This window comes from Oryzias latipes, chromosome 13 (assembly GCF_002234675.1).
Source record: "Oryzias latipes chromosome 13, ASM223467v1".
Lineage (NCBI taxonomy): Eukaryota > Metazoa > Chordata > Actinopteri > Beloniformes > Adrianichthyidae > Oryzias > Oryzias latipes.
Genome location: NC_019871.2, coordinates 23,944,969 through 23,954,429, shown reverse-complemented (window position 1 = coordinate 23,954,429; position 9,461 = coordinate 23,944,969). Strand labels below are relative to the sequence as shown.

The 9,461-nt window shown below is 37.9% G+C and overlaps 1 long non-coding RNA gene across 1 annotated transcript; it reads right to left on the bottom strand.

Moving 5' to 3' along the window:
* Positions 1-8,020: 8,020 nt before the first annotated feature.
* On the bottom strand, positions 8,021-9,129 carry LOC111948452. The gene is made up of 3 exons (XR_002874467.1): positions 9,094-9,129; positions 8,662-8,720; positions 8,021-8,059 (listed from the first exon to the last, which is right to left on the bottom strand). It is a non-coding gene; the product is annotated as an uncharacterized LOC111948452 (long non-coding RNA).
* Between the last annotated feature and the right edge of the window lie 332 nt (positions 9,130-9,461).

The following is a 9,461-nucleotide window of genomic DNA, read 5'->3' as shown; positions in this document are numbered from 1 at the left end:
TTTAACAATATAAATATTAACAACATTACCTTTGTGTTAGTTCTGAAGACCCAGATTCTTGTTTTCTGTCTATCTCTCTGTCTGTGAAGCCCTTTGGTCATAAAATGTCTAATTTTCAATACGGTTCCTTTTTTCTAATTGGGTTTTAACATGTAGGCATGCCTGAAATGAAGCTCGGAGTTCTCCTTTGTTCCAACTGTCTTTTGATCAACTCAGTGTTCAAGGGCGAGATGTGAAGACAAAGACTGAAAAAAAACAAGCTTTACACTATGTTTCTGACAGTAAAACATCTGTTTTTGAGAGGAAAACACTAGCCTCAATCTCTGCTCTTCTACAAGTTTTGCTACAAGTCTCACTCCATTGACTCAGAGATTATATGGTTCAGCCAGGTCACCGTGATAATGGTAGAATGCATTTTCCTGGCTCTGATCTCATTCATTATATTACCGTCTACCATGCTTTAGTGAGAAACATAGAAGTGTTGGACTGTGCAGCTGTGTATTTAGTCTCCCTCGCGGGTCTTCTTGTTCATCCCGCTTCTGTTTACTCTCTGTCCGCTGTGGTAAATCCTCGAGTGGAATTAGAAAAGCATTAAGGTGTTCTGCTGTGAATGCTTCCCTGATAAAAACACAGCTGGGAGTGATTGTAAAAGATAAAAACGGCGGCAGCAAGCATGCATCTTAACTAAATCACGCACATACCAAAAGGTGATAACTGTCCCAATTTGGGTATTAGTGTCATAAAACTATACATGCAAAGAGTTACTTGCTGTGGTGTGGCTATGACATGAAAAATTACAACAAAGTACAGGGTGAAGAGGCAAAAAAGTTTAAGGATCTCATGCATGACAGTGATTCTTGTTGTAGACATTCAGTGCACTCACTTTTGATGAAGTGGTGGCCCTCAGCAATTGCGTCTGTCCTTTTTCATGTTTAGTGATCTTTATTACAATATATACATCCATTTTGGCAAAAGTTTAGATGTTTGTTTTTGGAGGCTAAACGCAGACAGGCTGCGAAGGCCAACTCTAGGTTAATGTCCTAAAATGGGCGGCATCCAAACGGAGCGAAAGAGACCGCGTCGTCTTTACTTTTGGGTAAGAAAATGATCAAATATATCAATATACTGTAGTTTAATCTGACATAATTAAGAAAAGCATGATGTTAAAGAGTTAAACAAGAAGTTTGATGAGAAAACCATTTAAAATCAGTTTTAAGAAGATGACCTCCTTAGTCGTATTCTTGCCAGGACCAAAGATGTGAGTAAACAGTGTTGAGCCTGACATTGATACAGACGTTCAAAACTTGTGAGCGAAATATAAAGTTAGAATGAACTAAAAGTGCAGGACTTCTATAATTTTTGCTTCTCATTGTTATGCCCTGTCCTTGTAATTCCTGGCCAATGAGTGAACAGATCTTTAGTTACATGGTTTTGTTTACAAGCTTTAGTTAGAAACAGGAAGGTCCGCTTGACGGCAGTCTGAATACAGACCCAACACATGGTTCAAGACTCGATTTGGAACAAACTAAGCGGACCGGGTCAGGACCAAACGGGTTTCCCATTCTGAATACACCCTAAATCTCAGTTCACACACTCTTACTTTTTTTTTTTTTGTCTGTGTTGAACCAGTGGATCAGACTTTTAGGATTCTGTATATTTCAGTACATTAAAGTATAAAGTCAGCATATTTATAAATCAATGTGTGTTCATTCATGAAAAAAGTCATTTTTGCATTCAAGTGTGTGATTTTAAGTGTGTATATGCATGAGCAAGCCGCAGTTCCTTGCTGTTTGCAATTAAAGCTGAAATCTTGAATAATTTCCCTTACTCTGCAGTTCTGTAGGTTAATTGCAAAAGCCAAGCCGCCCAAGGCAATCTCTCTTAGATTGTCGCACTTTGCTGTGCAAACTATAGTGAAGATTGTTTGTAGTAGAGAAGTATGTGTGGGAGATGCAGTAAAAACAGCCACATTATCCTAAAAGTACAAGCAGGGAACAAGGTGAGGTAAAGTTTAAAGTTAGCTTCAATTCAAAAATTAGTGAGGTTAACACAAATGCTAACAGCTCAGTAGGGTTTCTTTTACAGCTTAAATGATTACCAGTAGTTTACAGTGTCAGCTTTGAAAGTGTGTGTGCCTGCAGGTCTGTGGACAATGAAGAGTGATCTATTTAAGAAGCAATATAATAATATACAGGATTCTGAAAGTTAATCATCATGAATACATATTTTACTAACGTTTCCCACCCCAAAAAAATGGTGTCAAACCCTTGCATAGAGCTGTGGAAGTTATTTATCCATGAATAAAGAAGCTGGAGATTCTGCAAGCATAATAATTCCAACAAACACCCTTTAGGTTGGTTACAAGTGCATTTCGGTGTGTGTGCTGTGGCCACTTGAAGCAGGAGTTCTGACAGACATGCTCTAACCTTTTCCCCATGCAAGTCTGTGATTGACGTATGCGCAGTGAGAAAGTGGGCGGCAAAAGGACCCGTTATTACTGCTGAGGTCAGTGCTGAGCAGAGTGAGCAATCACTCCAGTCAGTGTGTGTGTGTTTCCTTTTCCCACTTGATTTGTGTGCAACCGTATCAAGCTTCCTGTTGCAATTTTCCATTTTGGTATCTATTTTGTCAAAAGAAAAAAAAAAGGCATGTCATTTAACTGATACAGTTATCATTTTGATATAACATTTGATGCTGGGATGGAAAGACAAAGAGGGATAAATAGATGTCCTTTAAGGTGTCAAATGATGTTTTAAACTGTTTTGCTGGATATAAAATAGTCATAAATGAAGTCATCCTAAATAAAACAACTAAACATGTTTCTGAAACATTTTACAATCAAGTACACAAAATGTTGTGTACCTCATCTTAGAAACTATAGTAAACCAATGATTTGTTAATGTTGATTCTGCACTGTCAGAAAAAATGTGCAAAATTTGTACCTTTAGAGGTACAATGGCTTGTCACTGGGGCAGTACCCTCAAGGGTACAAATGTTGTACCCTTTCATATAGGTGCGTATCTGTACCGTTTCAGTATGTACCTTTCAAAGGCAAATATGTACCTCTGTGGACAAAAATTGTACCTTATAGTGCTATGGTACCATAATGTACCTTTAAAAAAAAGGTACAAATTTGTTCTTTTAAGGGTACTGCCCCAGTGACAAGCCTTTTGTACCCTTTGATGGCAAATTTGTACCAGATACAGCACATTAAAAGACCAGTATACTGTTTATCACATTTATTAAACATTCAAAACAATTACAATTCTGACATTACACAGTATGTACAGTATCACAACAGGATGCATATATTTACAATTATTAGCAATTTTACAATAATGAAAAAGCTATATTTTTCCTTCAGTTCACATTGCATTCATTGTAACTATAACCTTAACATTTGATCAATCGTAAACAGCACATAGCACTTCAGTTACCATTTTTAAACCATGAAATAAAACTTGTGACATTAACAAAAGAAGCACTAGACCTCATTTTAAGTACATCTTTCTACTGCATTCTACATTTTCTAAAAATAGATAATAAAAAAGTAAACTTATAACCAAGTTTAAATGCATAATTTAAATAATAAAATGCATAAATGTGATAAGATAATATTGATACGAATTCAAAAAATAAGAGCTATAAAACACACTAAAGATTACCAAGGATTACATTTTATGTGAATACCTAGTAGATCCTCTGCAAGCATCTCTTCTCTTTGGAGACTTTGGCTAATGGAGCTTTTCTTTGAACAAGTTCAAGCACCTTTGGCACAATACTGGTAAACGCCGTCCTTGAAGCGCTGGCTTAAACTGACAGGTGATGGATGCATTCGGTCAACATCAAACAACTGAAAATTGAAGAAAATTAGAAAATTAATCATTCACTTTAACTAAAACAAACAAAAGACATAAAACATTCTAATATTCTTTGTTGCCTCTTTCATTGCCATTTCCCTTTAGTGATCCCATTGTATAAATATTACTTGGCTTGAATGACTATATATTTATATATGGGTTTAGAAAATTACAATGTTTTTACAATTGAGTTAAAGCTGTTAATGGTCATTTTAGCAGATGTCTCAGCTTATATTAACATTCAAAATGTATTTTAAGCTGAGAACTGATTTAAAATGTCACTGACCCCTGAGGTTGTCTTCAAGAAAGGGTACTTCTTTAGTATATCCTCTCGCACCTTGCTGTACTGGATATGCAGGACATTCACATGACCTTCAACGGATGATGCATCCTCACCAATGACAGCAACCACCTATTGGATCAAATTTAAAAGTCCATATTAATAATAAGAAAATACAACTGCAAGCACTGATACTGGGGTTAAAGCACTTTGAGATGATGTTTAAAGACAGTTTGTGCAGAGTGGTTTGGAGTTGATCAGAAATTAACTTCTGAGTTGTAGGCGGGGCTATTGACACAGTAGTTACCCTCTGCTGATGTCCGATCATCCCTTTGTTTACGCCTTCTCCCGCTAGCTTACAGTCCTTCCAACCTAAAACTAACATTAGTGGTGAAACCAAAATGGTGAGCAATATTGAAGCTTTCCGGCCATAGTTTAGATCAAGCTCAGACAAGTATGATGAAGATGTTACTGGATCTGTTTGTCTGCAAGTGGACGCATCAGAATAGAGCAGAGCAGAGGGACTCTTGACACCTTCATGTGGTGCGTCACAATAGAGAGCTTCCTCAAACTGCATTTATTTTGTCTGTTCCTGATTCATCCCAATTTGAGTGAATACTCAGATGTGCAGTTTTAAACGTGTTCTTTTAAACGTGCCCATCATGAGAAAAATACTGCGACATGTTAAAAATGGGGGACCCACTCCAATGAAAGTTATTTTTTAAAATGTAGCATTTTTATGATGACATATTGTTATAAGATTTAAGAATAAAACTGTGTTTCTGAATATTTATTTTCTCAAATTGGGATGAATCAGGAGCAGATGAAAAGATGTAATTTGAGAAACCCTGTAGTTGTTACGTACAAGCTACATTTGGCAGGCCACAAGCTCCCTGCTCCACATGTCGTCATTTTCCTCGTCTGAGTTGGCATCTGGCTCACATCTAGAAGGCTGGATAGCTCCAATATTGCACACCAATTCTGTTGCTTGGGGGTTGTGAGGGACTGTAAGGTAACGGGAGCGTAAACAATGGCATGATGGGAAGTTAAGGCCGGTTAACTCTGCAAAACAGTCCTGTCAAGAACTTGAAGGTGAATTCCAATTGAACTGCAGAAACCATGTCCCAGAAAACATTTTTCCCCCTCAAAAACTGCATAATCAATGTCTGTCTTTGTATAATAATAATTATATTATTATTATTATATTATTAAAAATATTTTCAATTATATTGAAAACATTTTTTCAATATAATTGAAAAAATTGAAATGTTTTCAATTATATTGAAATGTTTTGAAATTGAAATGTTTCCAATTATATTGAAAACATTTTTTGGCTGGTGGGAGCGGGGATCGAACCGCCAGCCCTTCGGTCATTGAACGACCCGCTCAACCACCTGAGCCACTGTCGCCCGTAAAGTCAATATCTTGTTAATTATGCAGAGCTTTGTTGAAGGAAATACAGAAGAATTATATGCTTGTATGATGAGGACAGTATTCCAATGTGTTGTGACTTACTCGGTGCAATCTGCTGTTTCCCTAGAAAACTTTAAACTACCGTAATTTCCGGACTACAAGCCGCTACTTTTTTCCTGCGCTCCCAGCCCTGCGGCTTATTCTGTGACGCGGCTAATTTATGGATTTGATTGGCGGTCGCCATGTACGTACATTGGGGCTCGGTGAATGGTTTTGTATGCGCCATCCACCACCAAGCACAAGTCATTTTTTTTTAACACACCTCTGAGCAGCCAAACAGCATGGAGGTCACTTCAGGTCTTAGACACTTCAGTCATGGTTCAACAAAAAGAAACACGCATGCCCGGCCGCATCCCAGAATCCTTTGGTGCCATTAGACCCAACGTGCACTTGATCGCCGCTACAATATGATAAAGCTTTCAAGTTAAAAGCAATCGTTAAAAGCAGCGTGAAAAAATCCCATCAGTAAATGGAAATGCCGGTCAGCTGCGTGACGGAGAGAACAGCGCATGCTCAGAAGTGTATTTACCTCTGAGTCATAGTGACTCGGCTGGCTGCACGTAAATATGTGTGAATAACATCAGCCTTTATTTTGTCGGGACACGACTGGAAACACAAATCCATTTGGTCGTTTTTACGGTTTCTGACTGAGCGGAATTTTGCATTGAAAAGCTCACAGCCACCGTGTGAGCTTTCGGATAGGAAGGGGAGACAAGGAGCCCGCTTGGCGAGCGCGGAGCGCAGAGGCGTCCGGAGAGCAACAAGTGTTTGTTGTGAAAGGAAGCTTCTGACGAACGCGCAGCGCTGAGGCGCGCGTAATTTTACTGATGTTTTTTAACCAGCCCCGTTAGTACCATAATGCTGCCGCGACACAAGTGGAAGGAGAGCTGTTCCTTTTCACCCCTCCATGCACTGCTGCTCCTTGCTCATTCTTAAACACGAACAACAGTGTGGCGAGCCGGGCGTTGGCCCCGCCTTTAGCTCCTAAGACTCATGGGAAATGGGGGATCGCGGATGTAAATTTCCTCATCATAACTGAGGGATGTAATGTTGATTATATGGTTACTGTTTGTAATTTTATGTATGATACATAGTTTGTCAATAAGTTAAAAAAAATAAAAAATAAATCAAATAAAAAAAACCATAACTGAGGAACTTGTGAACAGAATAGAGGTCCATGCTGTTTCAGATGTGGGTGTAATTAGATAAGTGAGCTTGAGACAAGGCCAGTACCTGCCCACAGTGTGGTAATGAGCCATGCACACTCTGGTAGTCAGGACGCGCTTTGTCGAGGCAGCGGCTTGTATACTGATGCGGCTTGTGTATGTACAAAAATTTTTAAGCATGTTAAAATAGGTGGGTGCGGCTTGTAATCGGGTGCGCTTTATAACTCGGAATTTACGGTAGTTTGGATGATCTGCCTTACTGCACTGTTTGACAACTAAACTGAATTGGAAAGACAGCCTGACTTTGAATGCTTGAAATGACTTTGTGAAAAGATTATTTACTTACTTTGGCAAGAGAGGTGTCTTCAACTCTTCGTCTTGTTGTAGGACTGTGTTGTAATATTATTGTGTCATCTGAGTCCACTTCAGTATCTCCACTTGAACTGGTATTGCAGCTCCTTGCAGGACAACTCGGCTGATCTGTCAAAGTATTAAAGCTTTCAGTTACTGTAATATTTAAATTAGTATGATAGCAAAAACAAAAAAAAGTAAAAACAAAGATTTTTAAATACTGAGCGACTTAACAGTTTAGCAGATTTATTATCTTGTCTAAGACAGCAATAGGATAAAAAACTCATACTTATTTGCCCGTGTTTTGTTCCCCACACTATCCTGTCAAATAAATCATTAACCCTCAGACTCCTATTGATGCAAATATACAATCAAAACTCTTCAGCTCAAAAATGTTCTTAATTTAGCATGTACTTGAAAGCAAAAACACAGATTATTTCCCTTGGAAATAAATTCAGACATCAAAGGGGAATTTACCCAAACCATTCAAAACAGAATAGATAAATTACAATTTAAAAGAAAAACTTCACCTTCTGGATTTGTATATTCGGCCAGACAAATTTCCAACACACCAAAGTTTGGGTTTTTCAACAGGAGATCAAAAACCTCATCAACTTCTGTCTTTGAGTCATCAAACACTTTCAAGTCCAAGGTTGGGATGTTCAACTTTTTGGCAGCTGTGAACACAGCAAAATTATGTTTAGAATACAGCACAGAAATTATCTTTAAATTAAAAAGCAATTAAAAAAATCTGTTTGCATCACAGCTGACAGTTTATCCACAAAGTTGACTGATTCCTGTAAAGAAAAATGCTGGAAATTGTGATGTTTCCACTCACCACATTCCCAAAAGGATTTGAAGGTCAGCTGAACTTCAAAACATTTTTTTTTTTTGGCGTTCGACATGTTCACGCACAGCTTGCATCTTTCCTGGTGGGAAAAAAAATATATTACAAAAAAAAAAAAAAAAACATTAAAACACCAAAAGGTACCAACAAAGCATTTATTCAGATCTAAGCCCTGTTCCAAATAAATTAATACATTTTAAAATAGTAATGGCAAATATACAGTTCACACTAGCTGCCACAGCAATGTTGCAGAATTTGCAGAACTGCTAAAAAAAAAAAAACACTGACGACAATGCACTGGCTTCTAAGGACCTACAGATTTATTTCTTGGAATTTCATTTAAAAAAATAATTTTTTCCTGGTTTATAGATGAGTTTTTGGTATGGGAAATCGTGACGAGTATGTGGAATCACGGAGCTCCATTTAAAAAAAATAATCTGCAGGAGAATGATCAAAATCAACAACACAGTGTAAACTTTGCTTGACCAACAATGAGCGATCATGACAACCTAAATAGTCTCTGTCACTGTCTTGCATTCGAGAAATGGTGGCTGCGCGCGCACAGCAGCTAAGGCAGGCTGACATAAATGGGAAGGACCGCCATACTGCGGTGTAAAAAAAAAAACGTTATTGGACTCCTACACATTACAGATTAAAATGATTAACGCATTGAATTCGACGGACCTGATAAATATCAGTAGGAATTATGGAGCTGGTCGTTTCAAAAGTAGCTGGCTTCCTTACTAAGACAGAAAAAAAAGGAGGGGGGGGGGGGTAGGCAACAACAACCGGTGCATCAACGCCAGCGTACATCGGTAAAACGGCGACAGAATTATCTAGTGATAAAATGTATATATTTCAATGTATTTAACGGAATGCGGTACAACACCAATAAAAACAACAGCTTAATTTATTTAATGGCTGCATTTAGCTGAACTTCAAACGGCTGAGGCTAACCGTTAGCAAACTCCTGCTCGTAGTTTGCAATCTCCTCACAGGCACATACACGGTGGAATAGCAGCATTCCACTACACAAAAGTTATTCCTTACAGATAAAATAACCGAACCCGCTTAAAACAAGTTTCCAACTTATTTTAGAGCAATTAGCAGACTTACCTCAGTCACAGCCTCTATCTTCCTCCGGCCGCTGCGGGATAACAAAATGGCGGAAGAAACGAAACTTAAGAAAGTAGAGTGGGCGTGGTCTCGCTGGTTTACTCCAACATATTTCCCTCTACGTTTTTACACCTACTTAAATAAAAATTACTGATGGTAACTCCGAAAAAATTACTCTCTCATTTTTCCTGTGTATGTACAAAAGCTAAAAGGTACTAATATGTACACATAATGTATCGTAGTAACAGAGAAATTTACTTTTTTATGAGAATGTATGATTAGAAAAAAAATAACTTAAATTAACAGCTCAAAGACTAGAAATTTAAATTGAATTTAGGCCAAGTTAAAGTACACCATATAAGGTTAAA